Here is a 16666-nt window from a genome sequence, read left to right as displayed (position 1 = left end):
ATATTGTCATGTATACAACATATATAATGTATACATAAACAAGACAAAGTTTCTCTGAACCAGGGTGCAAAGTGCAGCAGTACACATAACACACGATAATTTATGAAGGCAAGGACAAGCTCTAGAGAACAATTACACATAAGTAACAAACTACTTTACTATTAAATACTGTAAGGTATGGAACAGGTTAATCAGCGACACTTCAAATATGATCCAGCCTGGAGTTCAGAAACCGAACAGCCTAGCAGAAGAAACTGTCTCCCATCCTTACCGTTCTTGTTTTTATGCATCAGAGTCTCGTGCCAGATGGTAAAAGGTCAACGATATACTGGATGGATGGGTGGGATCCTCACTAATACCAAGGGCCCTGTGTACGCAGCGCTCCTGATAAGTGTCCCCAGTGAATGGTAGGGAGACCCCTATGGAGTGCTCGGTGGAGGGTGCTGATGCTTTTTTGCTGGTGGTGGAGGGAAGAGGTCGCTGCCTTGCTGCTGCTCGTGGTGTGGGAGGGGGCTTTGAGGTTCTAACGTTTAACTGTTATACATTCTTTGGGGCACTCCTCTGTTTTCGTGGATATTTGTGAAGAAAAAAAAATTTCAGGATGTATATTGTATACATTTCTCTGACATTAAATGCACCTATTGAACCTATTGATCCTCTCACCTGTTCTTACAGTCTGTTGTAGGGACAATGAGGTGATATTAAGGGACCAGGTAAGGGCATCCCTGATATGAATTCCCAGGAATGTTGTGCACTTCACTCTCTCTACAGAGGAGCCATGTATTTGCAGAGGGGGATGGTTTGTTTGCACCTTCCTGAAGTCCATGATAACTTCATTTGTCTTCTCCTCATTCAGGCTTAGGTTGTTCTTCTCATAGCTATCCACCAGCCGCTCCACTTCCTCTCTATACTCCATCTCGTCACCGTCCTTGATAAGACCAACCACTGTTGTGTCATCCACAAACTCGATGACAGAGTTTGAGCTGGATCCTGCGACAGTCATGCATCAGCACTGTGAACAGGAGCAGGATGGGCACACAGTCTACTGCATTGTCAGTGGATCGACTTGAGCAATAACTGGACTCAAAAGTGTCCAGTGTAGCCAGGAGAAAGGCTTGGAGAAAGGCTTTCATGTGCTCTATGACCAGTCTCTCAAAACATTTCATTACGGTCGATGTTAATGCCGCTGGATGATAGTCATTTAGGCAGGTTACTGTCGCTTTCTTTGGCACTTGAAAATCACAAGACCATAAGATATAGGAGCAGAATTAGGCCATTTGGCTCCTTGAGTCTGCTCCGCCATTTCATCATGGCTGATCCAATTTTCCTCTCAACTGCAATCTCCCGCCTTCTCCCGGTATCCCTTTATGTCCTGACCAATCAAGAATCTATCAACTATTGCCTTAAGTATACATAAAGACGACAAAGAATTCCACAGATTCACCATGCTCTAGCTAAAGAAAGTACTCCTCATCTCCATACTAAAAGGATGCCCCTCTATTATGAGGCTGTGCCCTCTGGTCTTAGGCTCTCCCACTCCAGGAAACATCCTCCCCATATCCAACTTTCACTCACCATTCAACAGGTTTCAACGAGGTCACTCCTCATTCTTCTGAATTCTAGTGAATACAGGCCCAGAGCCATCAAACGCTCTTCAAATGCAAATCATTCAATCCTGGAATCATTTTCATGAACCTCCTTTGAACCCTCCCCAGTTACAGCACATCCTTTGTAAGATAAGGGACTCAAACCTGCTCACAATACTCCAAGTGAGAATATTCTAGTCCTCTTGAAATGAATAAAAATATTGCATTTGCCTTCCTCACCATAGACTCAACCTGCAAACTAACCTTTAGGGAAACCTGCACAAGGACTCCCAAGTCCCTTTCATTTCTTCTTCCAAAGTGCTTCCTGACACTGTATTCCATTTGTCATTCATTGCCCATTCTCCTAATCCAAGTCCTTTTGTAGCCTCTCTACTTTCTCAAAACTACCTGCCTCTCCACCTATCTTCACATCACCTGTAAACTTTGCAACAAAGTCATCATCGAAATCACTGACATATAATGTAAAAAGAATCAGTTGCAACACAGACCCCTGTGGAACAACGGTAGTCACTGGCAGCCAGTCAGAAAGGGCTCCCTTTATCCCACTCTTTGTCTGCTGCTACAGTTACTGCTTTTAACCAATTTAACCAATTTCCCCCGGGATCAATAAAGTATGGCTATGACTTTGACCATGCTAGAATCTTTCCTGTAATACCATGGGCTTGTAGCTTGTTAAGCAGCCTCATGTGTGGCAACTTGTCAAAGGCCTTCGGAAAATCCAAGTACACAACATCAACCGATTCTCCTTTGTCTGTCCTGCTTTTTACTTTTTCAAATTCCAACAGGTTTGTTAGGCAAGATTTTCTCGAGGAAACCATGTGTCTCCAAGTACTCTGAGACCTCATCCTTAACAATCAACTCCAACATCTTCCCAACCACGGAGGCCAGACTAACTGGCCTGTAGTTTCCTTTCTTCTGTCTCTCTCCCTTCTTGAAGAGTGGAGTGACATTTGCAATTTTCCAGAACCATTCCAGACTCTAGTGATTCTCAAAAGGTCATTACTAATGCCTCCACAATCTCTTCAACTACCTCTTTCAGAACCCTGGGGTGCACACCATCTGGTCCAGGTGAGGAATCTACCTTCAGACCTTTCAGTTTCTCAAGAACCTTCTCTCTAGTTACGGGGACAATAGATTGTTCCAGAGAGATGTTGAATATATTCGTCAGCTGGACTGTGCAGTCTTTCAGAACCTGCCCTGGTATATTATTGGGACCCGCAACTTTGCGTGGGATGAATTCATGCAAATATATTTGTCAGCTGGACTGTGCAGTCTTTCAGAACCCGCCCTGGTATATTATCAGGCCCCACAGCTTTGCGTGGGATGATTCTGGCCAGGACCTTCCTCAGCTCAGCTTCAGCCAGACTGCGTTTCTGCTCCCCTGCAGGGAGGGGGGAGGGCATCCTCACCAACACTTGGTTCTGCATTCAAGATTCAAGTTCAAAGTAAATTTATTATCAATGTACATATCAAATGTGACCATATACTACCTGAGATTCACTTTCTCACAGGCATTCACAGTAAATATAAATAAATACAACAGAGTCAATGAAAGGTCACACACAACAATGACTAACAAATAACTCAGGTGGAAAAGACAATCTGTGCAAATACAAAAAGGGAAAAAACAGAATAATAATAAATAAATAAGCAATAACTAGGCATGAGTCCTTAGACAGTTGGATCAGTTCAGTTGTTATCCAGTCTGGTTCACTAGCTAATTTACAATAATATGTACTTTTCCTTTCAAGTAATCAGTAGACAGTAATTACCATCACTAAGGGTGATGGGGTAGAGTTACGTCTCTACCAAAGGACGTGTAAGGTGCTCCTTCCCCCCGCCCCACCCAGTCTGGAGTATGAGAAGCCATGGGAGCAGGTGGTGGATGGTCGTATGAGTAGCTGGTGCACATCACAAGTCCTGGTTATGGACCACTGACACCAGGCAGACAATCTCTGAATATTGATAATGGCTGGGGTCACCCATCTTGTAAAGACACTGCCCAGAAGCTGGCAATGGCACACCACCTCTGTAAAAAAAATTTGCCAAGAACAATTATGGTCATGGAAAGATCATGATTGCCCACGTCATACAACACGGCGCATAATGATGATGATGACAATTGAGGACATGCTGTTTTCTTGTTACCATCATCGAGGAGTTGGTACAGAGCCACATTTACTCATTTATGTGCAGCTTCCCCCCCTCCCCGCCTGCCATCAGATTTATGGGAGGTACATGAACTCTACCTTGTTGTCCTCTTTTGCATTATTTATTGATCTATTTTTTTTAAATGCAACTTCATTTTTTTTTCAGTCATGCTGACACAGAATAGTAAATTTCATGGGCAGCTCAGATGGTGATTTGGATATTTTTCCCCTTTACTCAGGCAGACCCCAACAAGCCATGTTGTTTGGATGATTGCATACTTCTGATACTTGCAGCTGGCCTTCTCACATTGCTAGAAAAACTCTAAATACTGTACATAGAACATTACAGGACAGTACAGATCCTTCTGCTCACAATATTGTGTTGACCTTTTAACCAACTCCAAGATCAAACCTACACAGCTCTCTTTTTCTATCATCTTATTCCAAATGCTTTGCATATTTAATCACAGCACCTTCAGTCCTGTATTCTTCACCGTTTTGAATGTTGCCTCTGTGGTACAATTTAACTCTTTGCTATGTCTGCATTTGTACCCAGTCATTGTCTTGCCCTTCCTTACATTTAAGTTACATCCATCACCTACTTGTAAACCTGCCTGCTCATCCTCAGCTCTGGTTCCCATCCCCCTGCCGTATTAATTTAAACCACTCTCAACAGCTCTAGCAAACCAGCCCTCAAAGATATCGTTCCCCCTTGGATTCAAGTGCAACCCATCCCTTTTTAACAGGTCACACTTGCCCCAGAAGAGGCATCATTTTTCTATGCTTATCACAGATTGAGAAATATAGGAGCTGAATTAGGTCATTTAGCCCATCAATTTTCTTAAATGCCCCTAATGTACCTGCCTCCACCACCTCTCCCTGGCAGGGCGTTCCCTGTGTTTACGGACTCCCAGGGGAGAGGCGTGAGAGTTAGTGCACTCCAGAGTCGGTGCTGCCCCCCAGTGTTCGCGTGGCAGAAGACAAGCCATATTGTGTTCGACTGCAGACTGCTGCAACAGCCCCCCAGCTCAGAGTTTTGGACAACACTTTTTTGTGTGACTGTATTTTACTGATGTCTTATATGTAACTGCTATTGTAGATGTGCTATACGTGCTTTGTACTGTTAATGACTGTCGGCCCCAGAGTAACGCTGTTTCAATTGACTGCAATCATGAAATTTAATGTATGGTTGAACAACAATTACTCTTGAACTTAACTTGTGAGGATTGCCGAGGAAGCTGGCATTGCGTCAGCTTCTTCCTTTAAGTTTCAGTACTGCATTATATGTTTGTAGGGCAGTCTTGTTTACACTGGAGAAACCATCTGCAGATTGGACAACCTATATTCAGTACTAAGGATTAGCTTTGCCACATGTACAGAGAAACACACAGTCACGACCGTGGACTGTTTGTCCCACTCCCATCCAGGGAGCAGGTTATGTAGCATCCAAGCCAGGACCATCAGACTCAAAAACAGTTACTTTCCCCAAGCAGTAAGGCTGATCAACACCTCCACCCACTAACCCACCCCTCCACACCCCCAACCACCACAACTTTTATCATTTCCTGTCAAAGTCACTTAAAGTACAGAGTCTCCTGTGCCGAGCAGCACAGGGAATCAGCATCCATCATCAGGGACCCCTAATTACCAGGTCATGCTCTCTTCTCACTGCTGCCAATAGGAAGGTGGCTCGGGAGCCTCAGGACCTACAACATCAGCTTCAGGAACAGTTATTACCCCTCAACCAGTGAGGGGTACAGGGAGGTTAGGAATATAATGAGGTGGCAGATAAATGCATGGCTGAAGAATTGAGCTGGGCAGGGATTCATTGGGACCTCTTCTGGGGCAAATGTGACCTGTTAAAAAGGGATGGGTTGCACTTGAATCCAAGGGGGAACGATATCTTTGAGGGCTGGTTTGCTAGAGCTGTTGGGAGTGGTTTAAATTAATACAGCAGGGGGATGGAAACCAGAGCTGAGGATGAGCAGGGAGGTTTACAAGTAGGTGATGGATGTAACATAAATGTAAGGAAGGGCAAGACAATGATTGGGTACAAATGCAGACATAGCAAAGAGTTAAATTGCACCACAGAGGCAACATTCAAAATGGTGAAGAATACAGGACTGAAGGTGCTGTGATTAAATGTGCAAAGCATTTCGAATAAGGTGGACAAACTCGTGGTGCAATTAGAGATTGCTCGGTATGACATTATGGCCATAACTGCATTGTAGTAATATGCAAGGGGACTGGGAAAATCTTGTTGGTGTCGGATTGCAAGAGAAGGAATTTGTTGAATGCCTACGAGATGGCTTTTTAGAGCAACTTGTGCTTGAGCCTACTCGGGGAAAGGCTATCATAGACTGGGTGTGGTGTAATAACCCAGATCTTATTAGGAAGCTTAAGTTAAAGGAACCTTTAGGAGGCAGTGATCATAATATGATTCAATTCATACTGCAATTTGAGAGGGAGAAGCATAAATCACATGTGTCAGTATTGCAATAGAATAAAGGGAATTACAGAGGCATGAGAGAGGAGCTTGCCCAGGTGATTTGGAGGAGGATACTGGCAGGGATGATGATAGAGTAGAGATAGCTGAAATTTCTGGGAATAATTCACAAGGCGCAGGATAGACATGTCTCACAGAAGTAGTTCTCAAATGGCAGGGGTAGACAACTGTGGCTGACAAGGGACTGTATAAACCTACTGGAAAATTATGCTGGTTAAGTATTAATAGGCATCCGTTAGTCTCGTGAGACCATGGATTTGTGCCTTGGCAGGTTTCCAGGGCGCAGGCCTGGGCAAGGTTGTATGGAAGACCAGCAGTTGCCCATGCTGCAAGTCTCCCCTTTCCACACCACTGATGTTGTCCAAAGGACGGGCACTAAGGCCGGTACAGCTTGGCACCGGTGTCATCACAGAGCAATGTGTGGTTAACTGGCTTGCTCAAGGACACAACAACTGCCTCAGCTGAAGCTCGAATTTGTGACCTTCAGATCACTAGACCGATGCCTTAACCACTTGGCCATGCGCCAAGTATTAACAGGGGCCAAAGAAATGGCAGATGAACTTAATGAGAGGTTTGCATGAATCTTAACTAGCAGTTTGTCAGAAGGCCGTGAGTGTCAGGAGGCAGGAGTGAATGCTATGCTATTACAAAGTGTGAGGCAAAATGAAAGGTCTTCAGGTGGATAAGTCACCTGGACCAGATGGACTACATCCCAGAGTCCTGAGAGAAGTTGCTGAAGAGATAACAGACGCATTGGTCATGATCTTTCATGAATCACTTGATTCTGGCATGGTCCTGGAGGACTGGAAAATTGCAAATGTCACTCCACTCTTTAATAAAGGAGGAAGGCAAAAGAAAGGAAATTTTAGGCCAGTCAGCCTAAACTCAGTGTCAGGAAAGTGTTGGAGTCTATTATTAAGGATGAGGTTTCTGGGTACTTGGAGATTAAAGATAAAATAAGTCAAAGTCAGCATGGTTACTGTAAAGGGAAATCTTGCCTGATATCTGAGGAAGTAACAAGCAGGGTGGACAAAGGACAGGCAGTTGGATGTCATTTACTTGAATTTTCAGAAGGCATTTGATAAGGTGCCTCACATGAGGCTGCTTAACAAGATAAAATCCTATGGTGTTATTGGAAAGACAGTGGCATAGATAGAGGCTGACAGGAAGAAGGCAGTGAGTGGGAATAAAAGAGGCCTTTTCTGGTTGGGTGCAGTGACTAGTGGTGTTCCTCAGGGGTCGGTATTTACTAATTATTTCTTTTTTCTTTGCACAGTTGAATTTTGCACTTTAGTTGTTTGTCCGTCCTGTTGGCTGCGGTCTTTCATTAATTGTATTGTGTTTCTTGGATTTACTGAGCAGGCCCGGAAGGCAACGAATCACAGGGTTGTATATGGTGACATACTGCCTGTGTAGCTTGATAATAAATTTACTTTGAACTTTGATATAGTCAGTGTATGCATATAAGCTATCTTATGTATTTATGTTGATTGCATTATTATTGTGTTCTTTATCATATTGTGGCTTTTTGTGCTGCATCGGATCCAGAGTAACAATTACTTAATACTCCTTTACACTTGTGTACTGGAAAAGGCAACACAATCTTGAATCTTGAAATGCATCATTTGCGTCAACAACCAGAGTCTGAGGACGTGCTTGCGTCGCCACGCTTCCAGTGCCAATATTGCATGCCCATAACTTACAAACTCCTAATCAGATTGGCTTTGGAATGTGGGACCCACATGGTCACGGACAGAACATACCAACTCATTACAGGCAGAGGCAGGAATTGAACACGCAATTGAATGGGGCTATCTGATTGGTTAATTGCAGCAATAGAATTTGTCTGGAGTAATCTGAGGAGCAAACCAGGTTAATTCGTTCTCTTTTCTCTTTGTTCTTCTTCCTGCTAGTAAGATCTTTCTCCTTCCCATCCTCAAGCTTCATTTTCTTGCCTATGTCTTCTTTGTCCTTGTAACACTTAATAAACAATCACAAGAAACAAGCTTTAGGCTTCATCTTTGGCTTCCAAGGAACCTTGGATCAAAAACATCAGTTTCCAACAGCCCAGAGAAGAGAGGCATCTGCAGGCATGCAAACGCTGATCACTGGCACTGTAAGGAGTTACCTTACTGCTACGTTACTCTGCTACCCCACCAGACGTGGATTTTCATCCTATGATTAGAATGTAAACAATCAAAAACAGAACCAATACAGTCTTTATTGGAGCACAACTTGTCAGAGCCTTGCTGAAGTGAAATCAAGCCATAACTATCTTGTAAGACTAAACTTAACAACTAATAGTGGATCAGTACTTGGAGCTGTGATGTTGTGGCTATTACAGAGACTTGGAAGGCTCAGGGGCAGGAATGGTTACTTCGAGTGTCAGGCTTTAGATGTTTCAGAAAGGACAGGGAGGGAGGCCAAAGAGGTCGGAGTGTGGCACGGTTGATTACAGATAATGTCACGGCTGCAGAAAAGGAGGAAGTCATGGAGGGATTGTCTACTGAGTCCCTGTGTGTGGAAGTTAGGAACAGGAAGGGGTCAATAACTCTACTGGTTTTTTTTTTATAGACCACCCAATAGTAACAGAGACATCGAGGAGCAGATAGGGAGACAGATTCTGGAAGGGAGTAATAATAACAGGGTTGTTGTGGTGGGAGAATTTAATTTCCCAAATATTGATTGGCATGTCCCTAGAGCGAGGGGTTTAGATGGGGTGGAGTTTGTTAGCTGTGTTCAGGAAGGTTTCCTGACACAATATGTAGATAAGCCTACAAGAGGAGAGGCTGTACTTGATCTGGTATTGGGAAATGAACCTGGTCATGTGTCAGATCTCTCAGTGGGACAGCATTTAGGAGATAGTGATCACAATTCTATCTCCTTTACCATAGCATTGGAGAAGGGTAGGAACAGACAGTTAGGAAAGCGTTTAATTGGAGTAAGGGGAAATATGAGGCTATCAGGCAATAACTTGGAAGCATAAATTGGGAACAGATGTTCTCAGGGAAATGTATGGCAGAAATGTGGCAAATGTTTTGGGGATATTTACGAGGAGTTCTGCACAGGTATGTTCCAACGAGACAGGGAAAGGATGGTAGAACACAGGAACCGTGGTGTACAAAGGCTGTTGTAAATCTAGTCAAGAAGAAAAGAGCTTACCAGCAGTTCATCAATAGGGTTGGGAGAGGTTCTGGAAAGTTAGACGGTTGCGGATGTTGTTCCCTTGTTCAAGAAAAGGAGTAGGGATAGCCCAGGAAATTATAGGCCAGTGAGTCTTACTTCAGTGGTTGGTAAGTTGATGGAGAAGATCCTGAGAGGCAGGATTTATGAACATTTGGAGATGTATAATATGATTAGGAATAGTCAGCATAACTTTGTCAAAGGCAGGTTGTGCATTACAAACCTGATTGAATTTTTTGAGGATGTGACTAAACACGTTGATGAAGGTAGGGCAGTAGATGTAGTGTATATGGATTTCAGCAAGGCATTTGATCAGGTACCCCATGCAAGGCTTATTGAGAAAGTAAGGAGGCATGGGATCCAAGGAAATATTGCTTTGTGGATACAGAATTGGCTTGACCACAGAAGGCAAACAGTGTTGCAGATGGGTCATATTTTACATCAGGGGTCCCAACCTTTTTTGCACCGCAGACCAGTTTAATATTGACAATATTCTTGCGGACCGGCTGACCGGGGGTGGGGGGGTGGGGGGGTGTTGTTAATCATGACCGGAATATAGGTGATAAATCAACTATAAGTCACTTATCAGTGGCCAATACACAATTTCATTTCTAAAAGGGTTTATCTAACAAATTTAATATTAAACACACAGCACATATTTTCCTCACATGAATATAGTGATAAGTCAATTACAAGTCATAAGGGGGTTCCTTATGTCTAGTCTATTCCGCAACTTAGTTTTCGTTGCATTCATTGCAGGAAACCCCACTTCGCAGAGATATGATGTTGGAAATGGAGGCAAAGTTTTCAGTGCTTTCGGGGCTATCTCAGGATATTCAGCCTTGACTTTGATCCAGAATGCCGGCAGAGATGTTATGTCAAACATACTTTTCAGCCCATCGTCATTTGCGAGCTCGAGGAGTTGATCTTCTTCCCGCGCCGACATGGATGATTCACTGGGGACATTCACAAATGGGTCACGGACCCATTCCTTTGCACGTCTTGGGTCATTTGCGGTTGGGAAGTAACGCTCGAATTCTATTGACAGCGAAGATAGGTGTACGCGGACCAGCTGCGAGCCTCAGTCTCTCCCAAATTTCCAGCTAATGTTGGGAACATGTCAAATATGCCCCTGTCCACTCGCTGTCCCCACAGTTCCAGTTTGGCTGTGAAAGCAGACACTTTATCTGCCAACTTGAAGACAGTTGTCATTCTCCCCTGGAGTGACAAATTGAGTTCATTGAGCAGGCTGAAGATGTCACACAGATAAGTGAGTTTTGCTATCCACTCCTCGTCACTGAAGTGTGCTCCCAGTGGTGACGTTTTTCTTGAAAGAAATCTCTATAGCTGCTCTCTTATCTCAAAAACCCTGGCCAGGGCTCTCCCCCTTGATAGCCACCTGACTTCAGTGTGTAAGAGAAGGCGTTTGTGCTCTGCATCCATTTCCTCGCAAAGCTGCTCAAACAGACGTGAGTTAAGGGCTTTTGCTTTGACGTGATTGATAACTTCAGCAACGTCACATTTTTCGGCTAGCCAGCATTTCCCTGTGTGTGACACAGTGTGTAGACTGGCATTCAGGAGCAACCTCTTTGACTCGGGTAGTGAAACCAGACTCGTCAAGCCGTTCCAACAGTTGTGCTTCGACGTCCTCCACTATGTCATCGATTCTCCTTGAAACTGTGGTAGCTGAAAGAGAAACCTATGCCATCTTGTTAGCTGCAGTTTCTTCCAACAGTTCACGGCACATGTCCTTGGCAGCAGGCAGAATCAATTCTTCACCAACAGTGAAAGGTTTCTTAGCCTTAGCAATACGGCTAGCCACTAAGTACGACGCTCTCAGAGCAGCAGCATTTGTGGAGGTGGTGGCTCTCAGCACTTGCTTCTGTCCCACTTGCTCACGTTTTTCTGCTCAAAAAACTCAGTTGGGTTTGTCTTTAAGTGCAGGGTGCTTGGACTCAAGGTGCCGAAGCAGTTTTGAGGGCTTCATTGCCTCATTAAACAGCTTGTCTCCACATATCACACACAGGGGGCTTGGAGCGTGCGAGTCACCGGTCGCAATAAAGCCATATTTTATGTACGACTCATATCTTCTATAGAAGGAAGCTTTCTATTTTCTCGCAGTCTCGTCCCCAGTTGTCTCTGTGTTATTATCATCGTTGGGCCTTTTATGTTCCCTACCATCTCTTCCAAAGAAACTCTCAAGCGACGTTTGTTTTTTACTGATCGAGTAGTTGTAGGTTAATGACTGACTGATGACCTCGCGTGTTCAAGTTCAACAGTGGGTGCGACAGGGAATGAGGAAAGGTGTAGTTGACTCATATTGCTTCCCCACGGCCCGGTAGCACATGCTTTGGAGGGTGGAGAGCAGGTAAGGAGTTATAGTGAGAGGGGCAGAGGGAGAAAAAAAAGAGAAAAAAGGGAACAATAAATAAATAAATAAATAAATAAGGGATGGGGTATGAAGGGGAGGAGGGGCATTAACAGAAGTTAGAGAAGTCGATGTTCATGCCATCAGGTTGGAGGCTACCCAGATGGAATATAAGGTGTTGTTCCTCCAACCTGAGTGTGGCTTCATCTTTACAGTAGAGGAGGCCGTGGATAGACATGTCAGAATGGGAATGGGATGTGGAATTAAAATGTGTGGCCACTGGGAGATCCTGCTTTCTCTGGCGGACAGAGCGTTCAGCGAAACGGTCTCCCAATCTGCGTTGAGTCTCGCCTATATACAAAAGGCTGCACTGGGAGCACCGGACGCAGTATATCACCCCAGCCACCTCACCTGGAAGGACTGCCTGGGGCCCTGAATGGTGGTGAGGGAGGAAGTGTAAGGGCATGTGTAGCACTTGTTCCGCTTACAAGGATAAGTGCCAGGAGGGAGATCGGTGGGGAGGGATGGGGGACGACGACGAATGGACAAGGGAGTTGCGTAGGGAGCGATCCATGCGGAAAGCAGGGGGTGGGGGAGAGAAAGGTGTGCTCAGTGGTGGGATCCCGTTGGAGGTGGCGGAAGTTACGGAGAATTATATGTTGGACCCGGAGGCTGGTGGAGAGATCTGGTTGTGCCCCCCAATTCAACATGATTGTCAATACAATCAAATTCTTCATAGTCCTAGCTTGTTGAAGTGGTGAAATTGTTTCATTTTCACTATTGCCAGTTTCTCGTGTCCCCAAGCATGATTGCTTGGATCTGCTTTGAGTGAAGCGGTTCTGAGGTATCTTGCTATTTATTTTTTGGCAACTTTCAGTGACAAAGATCGCTGCTCTTTGAACACAAACACACAAAACTGGTGCTATTTAAAAACTGTTTGCTCTAAGCATATGACTGACACTGGTTAGAAACTGTTCAGCAACAGTCTCCTGTCTCAATTGGGCAACGTAGTATCCCAAAAAAAAACAAAGGGAATCCCAGCTATTTTCACAAGTAGCTTTTGTTTTTTTTTTATATAAAAGAGTTGTTGCAAAAAGCAGATGCCCTGATTAGCCAATGGCCCAATTAATTGGAATCCATAGTTTTCTGGCACATTAGAAATAATTAGTTTTCAGGTATAATTGCAACACACACAAAATGCTGGAAGAACTCAGCAGGCCAGGCAGCATCTCTAGGAAGAGGTACAGTCGACATTTCAAGCCGAGACCCTTCTTCAGGACTGGAAAGAAAGGGAGAAGGCTCCAGAATAAAAAGGTGGAGGGAGGGGACGGAGGATAGCTAGAAGGTGATCGGTGAATCCAGGTGGGGAGGAAAGGTAAAGAGCTGGAGAGGAAAGAATCTCTATTAGGAGAGTAAAGTGGACCAGAGGAGAAAGAGAAAGAAGAAGCGACCCAGCAGCAGGTTATAGATAGACCCAGCAGGAGGTTATAGATAGACCCAGCAGGAGGTTATAGATAGGTGAGTAGAGGGCAGAGTGGGGAATAGAAGAGGGGAAGGGGTAGGGAAAATCAGGATGGCATGTACTATTTCTGTTTGAACTTCATGGAAGGTCATGAGGAGTGTGAAAAATTCATCTCACTCCAATTTGAAAATCAAGTGCAGGAATTTTAAGTCGGGTGCTCCAGTTACTGACAACCAAAACAAGCAACTGAAATAAAAAGTTATAAGCCTAATCTGCTCATTCACTCTCTTCAAATGCCTCTGCAATGCCCTCTGTTTAGAATACAGAACCTTTGGTTTTTAGAAACATAGAAAACCTACAGCACATTACAGGCCCTTCGGCCCACAAAGCTGTGTCGCACATGTCCTTACCTTAGAATTTACCCTGGGTTACCCATAGCCCTCTATTTTACTAAGCTCCATATACCTATCCAGAAGTCTCTTAAACAACCATATCATTTCCACCTCTACCACCATTGCTGGCAGCCCATTCCACGCACTCACCACCCTCTGACATCTCCCCTGTACCTACTTCCAAGCACCTTAAAACAGTGCTCTCATGTGTTAGACATTTCAGCCCTGGGAAAAAGCCTCTGACTATCCACACGATCAATGCCTCTCATCATCTTATACACCTCTATCAGGTCACCTCTCATCCTCCGTCACTCCAAGGAGAAAAGGACGAGTTCACTCAACCTATTCTCATAAGGCATGCTCCCCAATCCAGGCAACATCCTTGTAAATCTCCTCTGCACCCTTTCTATGGCTTCCACATCCTTCCTGTAGTGAGGCGACCAGAACTGAGCACAGTACTCCAAGTGGGGTCTGACCAGGGTCCTATATAGCTGCAACAATACCTTTCGGCTCCTAAACTCAATCCCACGGTTGATGAAGGCCAATGCACCGTATGCCTTCTTAACCACAGAGTCAACCTGCGCAGCTGCTTTGAGCGTCCTGTGGACTCGGACCCCAAGATCCCTCTGATCCACCACACTGCCAAGAGTCTTACCATTAATACTACATTCTGCCATCATATTTGACCTACCAAAATGAACCACCTCACACAGAATATAAGGTGTTGTTCCTCCAGCCTGAGTGTGGCTTCATCTTGTCAGTAAAGGAGGCCGTGGATGGACATATCAGAATGGGAATGGGACATGGAATTGCCACCCCACTAGGAATAGGGTCCCCCTTGTTCTAACCTACCAGTGGATCTGATTGAAGACCCCTCCTCTCAATAATTCCGACATCCAGATTGGCCACCGGTCAAAGCTCTTTTCATAAACAAGGATGTAATGCTAACGCTGTATAAGGCATTGGTGCGGCCTCACTTAGAACCTTTTTTGCACTGCGGACCGGTTTCATATTGACAATATTCTTGCGGACCGGCCGACGCAGGGGGGCGGTAGGGTTGCCAACGTACAAGAGTAGCAGTCAAATACATTGTGTTTACCCAGAGAAAGACTACAATGACCATGAAGCCTTGCACGGGCACCAGTGCGCATGCGTACGTGCCGATTTTTAAAAAATCGTTTTTGGCGATTCTGTTCCGGAGGGGGTCCGGGGGTCGGCGGGTCAGGGGGTGGGAGTGTTAATCACGACCGGAATATAGGTGATAAGTGGCTAATACGCTCAATTTCGTTTCTAAAAGGGTTTATCTAACGAATTTAATATTAAACACACAGCACATATTTTCCTCACATGAATAAAGTGATAAGTCAATTATCAGGGGAGGACAGGGGAGCTTGAAGTAAGTGTTGAATGAACTTCCAGTAGAAGTGGTAGAGGCAGGTTCGATATTATCATTTAAAGTTAAAGTGGACAGCTATATGGATAGGAAAGGAATGGAGGGTTATGGATGAGTGTAGGTCGGTGGGACTAGGTGAGAGTAGTGTTCCGCACGGGACTGGAAGGGCAGAGATGGCCTGTTTCCATGCCGTAATTGTTATATAGTTATATAAGTCATTTATAATAGCATCATAACATTTTAAGTAACGTTTGGATATTAAACACACAGCGCATATTTTCCCCGTATGAACATATAAAATCATTGCAATGCACCAATATCGCTGAATCAGTGGGAGCCCTGGGCTTGTTTTCCTGCAACAAGACGGTGCCATCGAGGGGTGATGGGAGACAGCGATACTCGAAGGGGGTTCCTTATGTCCAGTCTATTCCACAATTTAGTTTTCGTTGCATTCATTGCAGAGATATGTTGGAAATGGAAGCAATGTTTTCAGTGCTTTCGTGGCTATCTCAGGATATTTAGCCTTGACTTTGATCCAGAATGCCGGCAGAGATGTTATATCAAACATACTTTTCAGCCCGCCGTCATTTGCAAGCTCGAGGAGTTGATCTTCTTCCCACGCTAGCATGGATGACGCGTGCGTAATGACCTTGCGTGCGTTCAAGCTCAACAGTGGGCGTGACAGGGAATGAGGAAAGGTGCAGCTGACTCCTATCGCCAAATCATATCGTTTCCTCGCGGGCCGGTGGTTGGGGACCACTGACTTAGAGTACTGTGAGCAGTTCTGGGTTCCTTATTTAAGAAAAGATGTGCTGACATTGGAGAAGGTTCATAAGAATGATTCCAGAAATGAAGGGTTTACAATATGACAACGATTGACAGCTCTGGGCCAGTACTCGCTGAAATTTCGAAGAATGAGAGGGGGACCTTACTGAAACCAGTCGAATGTTGAAAGGTCTAGATAGCGTGGGTGTGAAGATGATGTTTCCTATGGTGGAGGAGTCTTGGACCAGAGGGCACAGCCTCAAAATAGAAGTATATCCTTTTGGAACAAAGCTGAGGATGAATTTCTTTAGCCAGAGAGTGGTGAATCTATGAAATTCATTGCCAGAGACGGTTGTGGAGGCCAAGCCACTGATTATATTTAAAGTGGAGATTGATAGGTTCAGTCAAGGTGTGAATGATTATGGGGAGAAGGCAGGAGAATGGGGTCGAGGGGGAAATGGATCAGCCATGATGAAATGGCGGAGCAGACTTGACGGGCCAAATGGCCTAATTCTGCTCATGTATTTTATGGTCTTAAGTCACAATAAAATTAATTATTTGGAGGATACAATCATCGAAAGCATCCTTTGAAGGCGCTCCGTTATCTGTACTAGGTGTTGGTGCTGATTTTGTTCATTTATAGCTATCAAAAGAACACGGCAGTGCGCACTGAATGAATTCCTTCATCGATAACTATTAGGAACTAATATGGTTTTATAGTATTCCAGTAGTATTGAGTGTTCTAATTTGTTCTGTATTTGATTTAAATACACAGTTTCTTACTCAGTTAAACTTTCACTAATTTCCATGAAACTGTGGCTAATTGGGGCAGCCATTCAA

At 44.5% G+C, this 16666-nt stretch overlaps 1 protein-coding gene across 1 annotated transcript in view; it reads right to left on the bottom strand.

Annotated features, from left to right (window-relative positions):
• Positions 1–16666, bottom strand: part of nagpa (N-acetylglucosamine-1-phosphodiester alpha-N-acetylglucosaminidase) — a 74996-nt gene that overhangs the window by 30943 nt on the left and 27387 nt on the right. The window lies entirely within an intron of this gene.

Source organism: Mobula birostris, chromosome 1, assembly GCF_030028105.1.
Source record: "Mobula birostris isolate sMobBir1 chromosome 1, sMobBir1.hap1, whole genome shotgun sequence".
Lineage (NCBI taxonomy): Eukaryota > Metazoa > Chordata > Chondrichthyes > Myliobatiformes > Myliobatidae > Mobula > Mobula birostris.
This window is presented reverse-complemented; position numbering and strand designations above follow the sequence as displayed.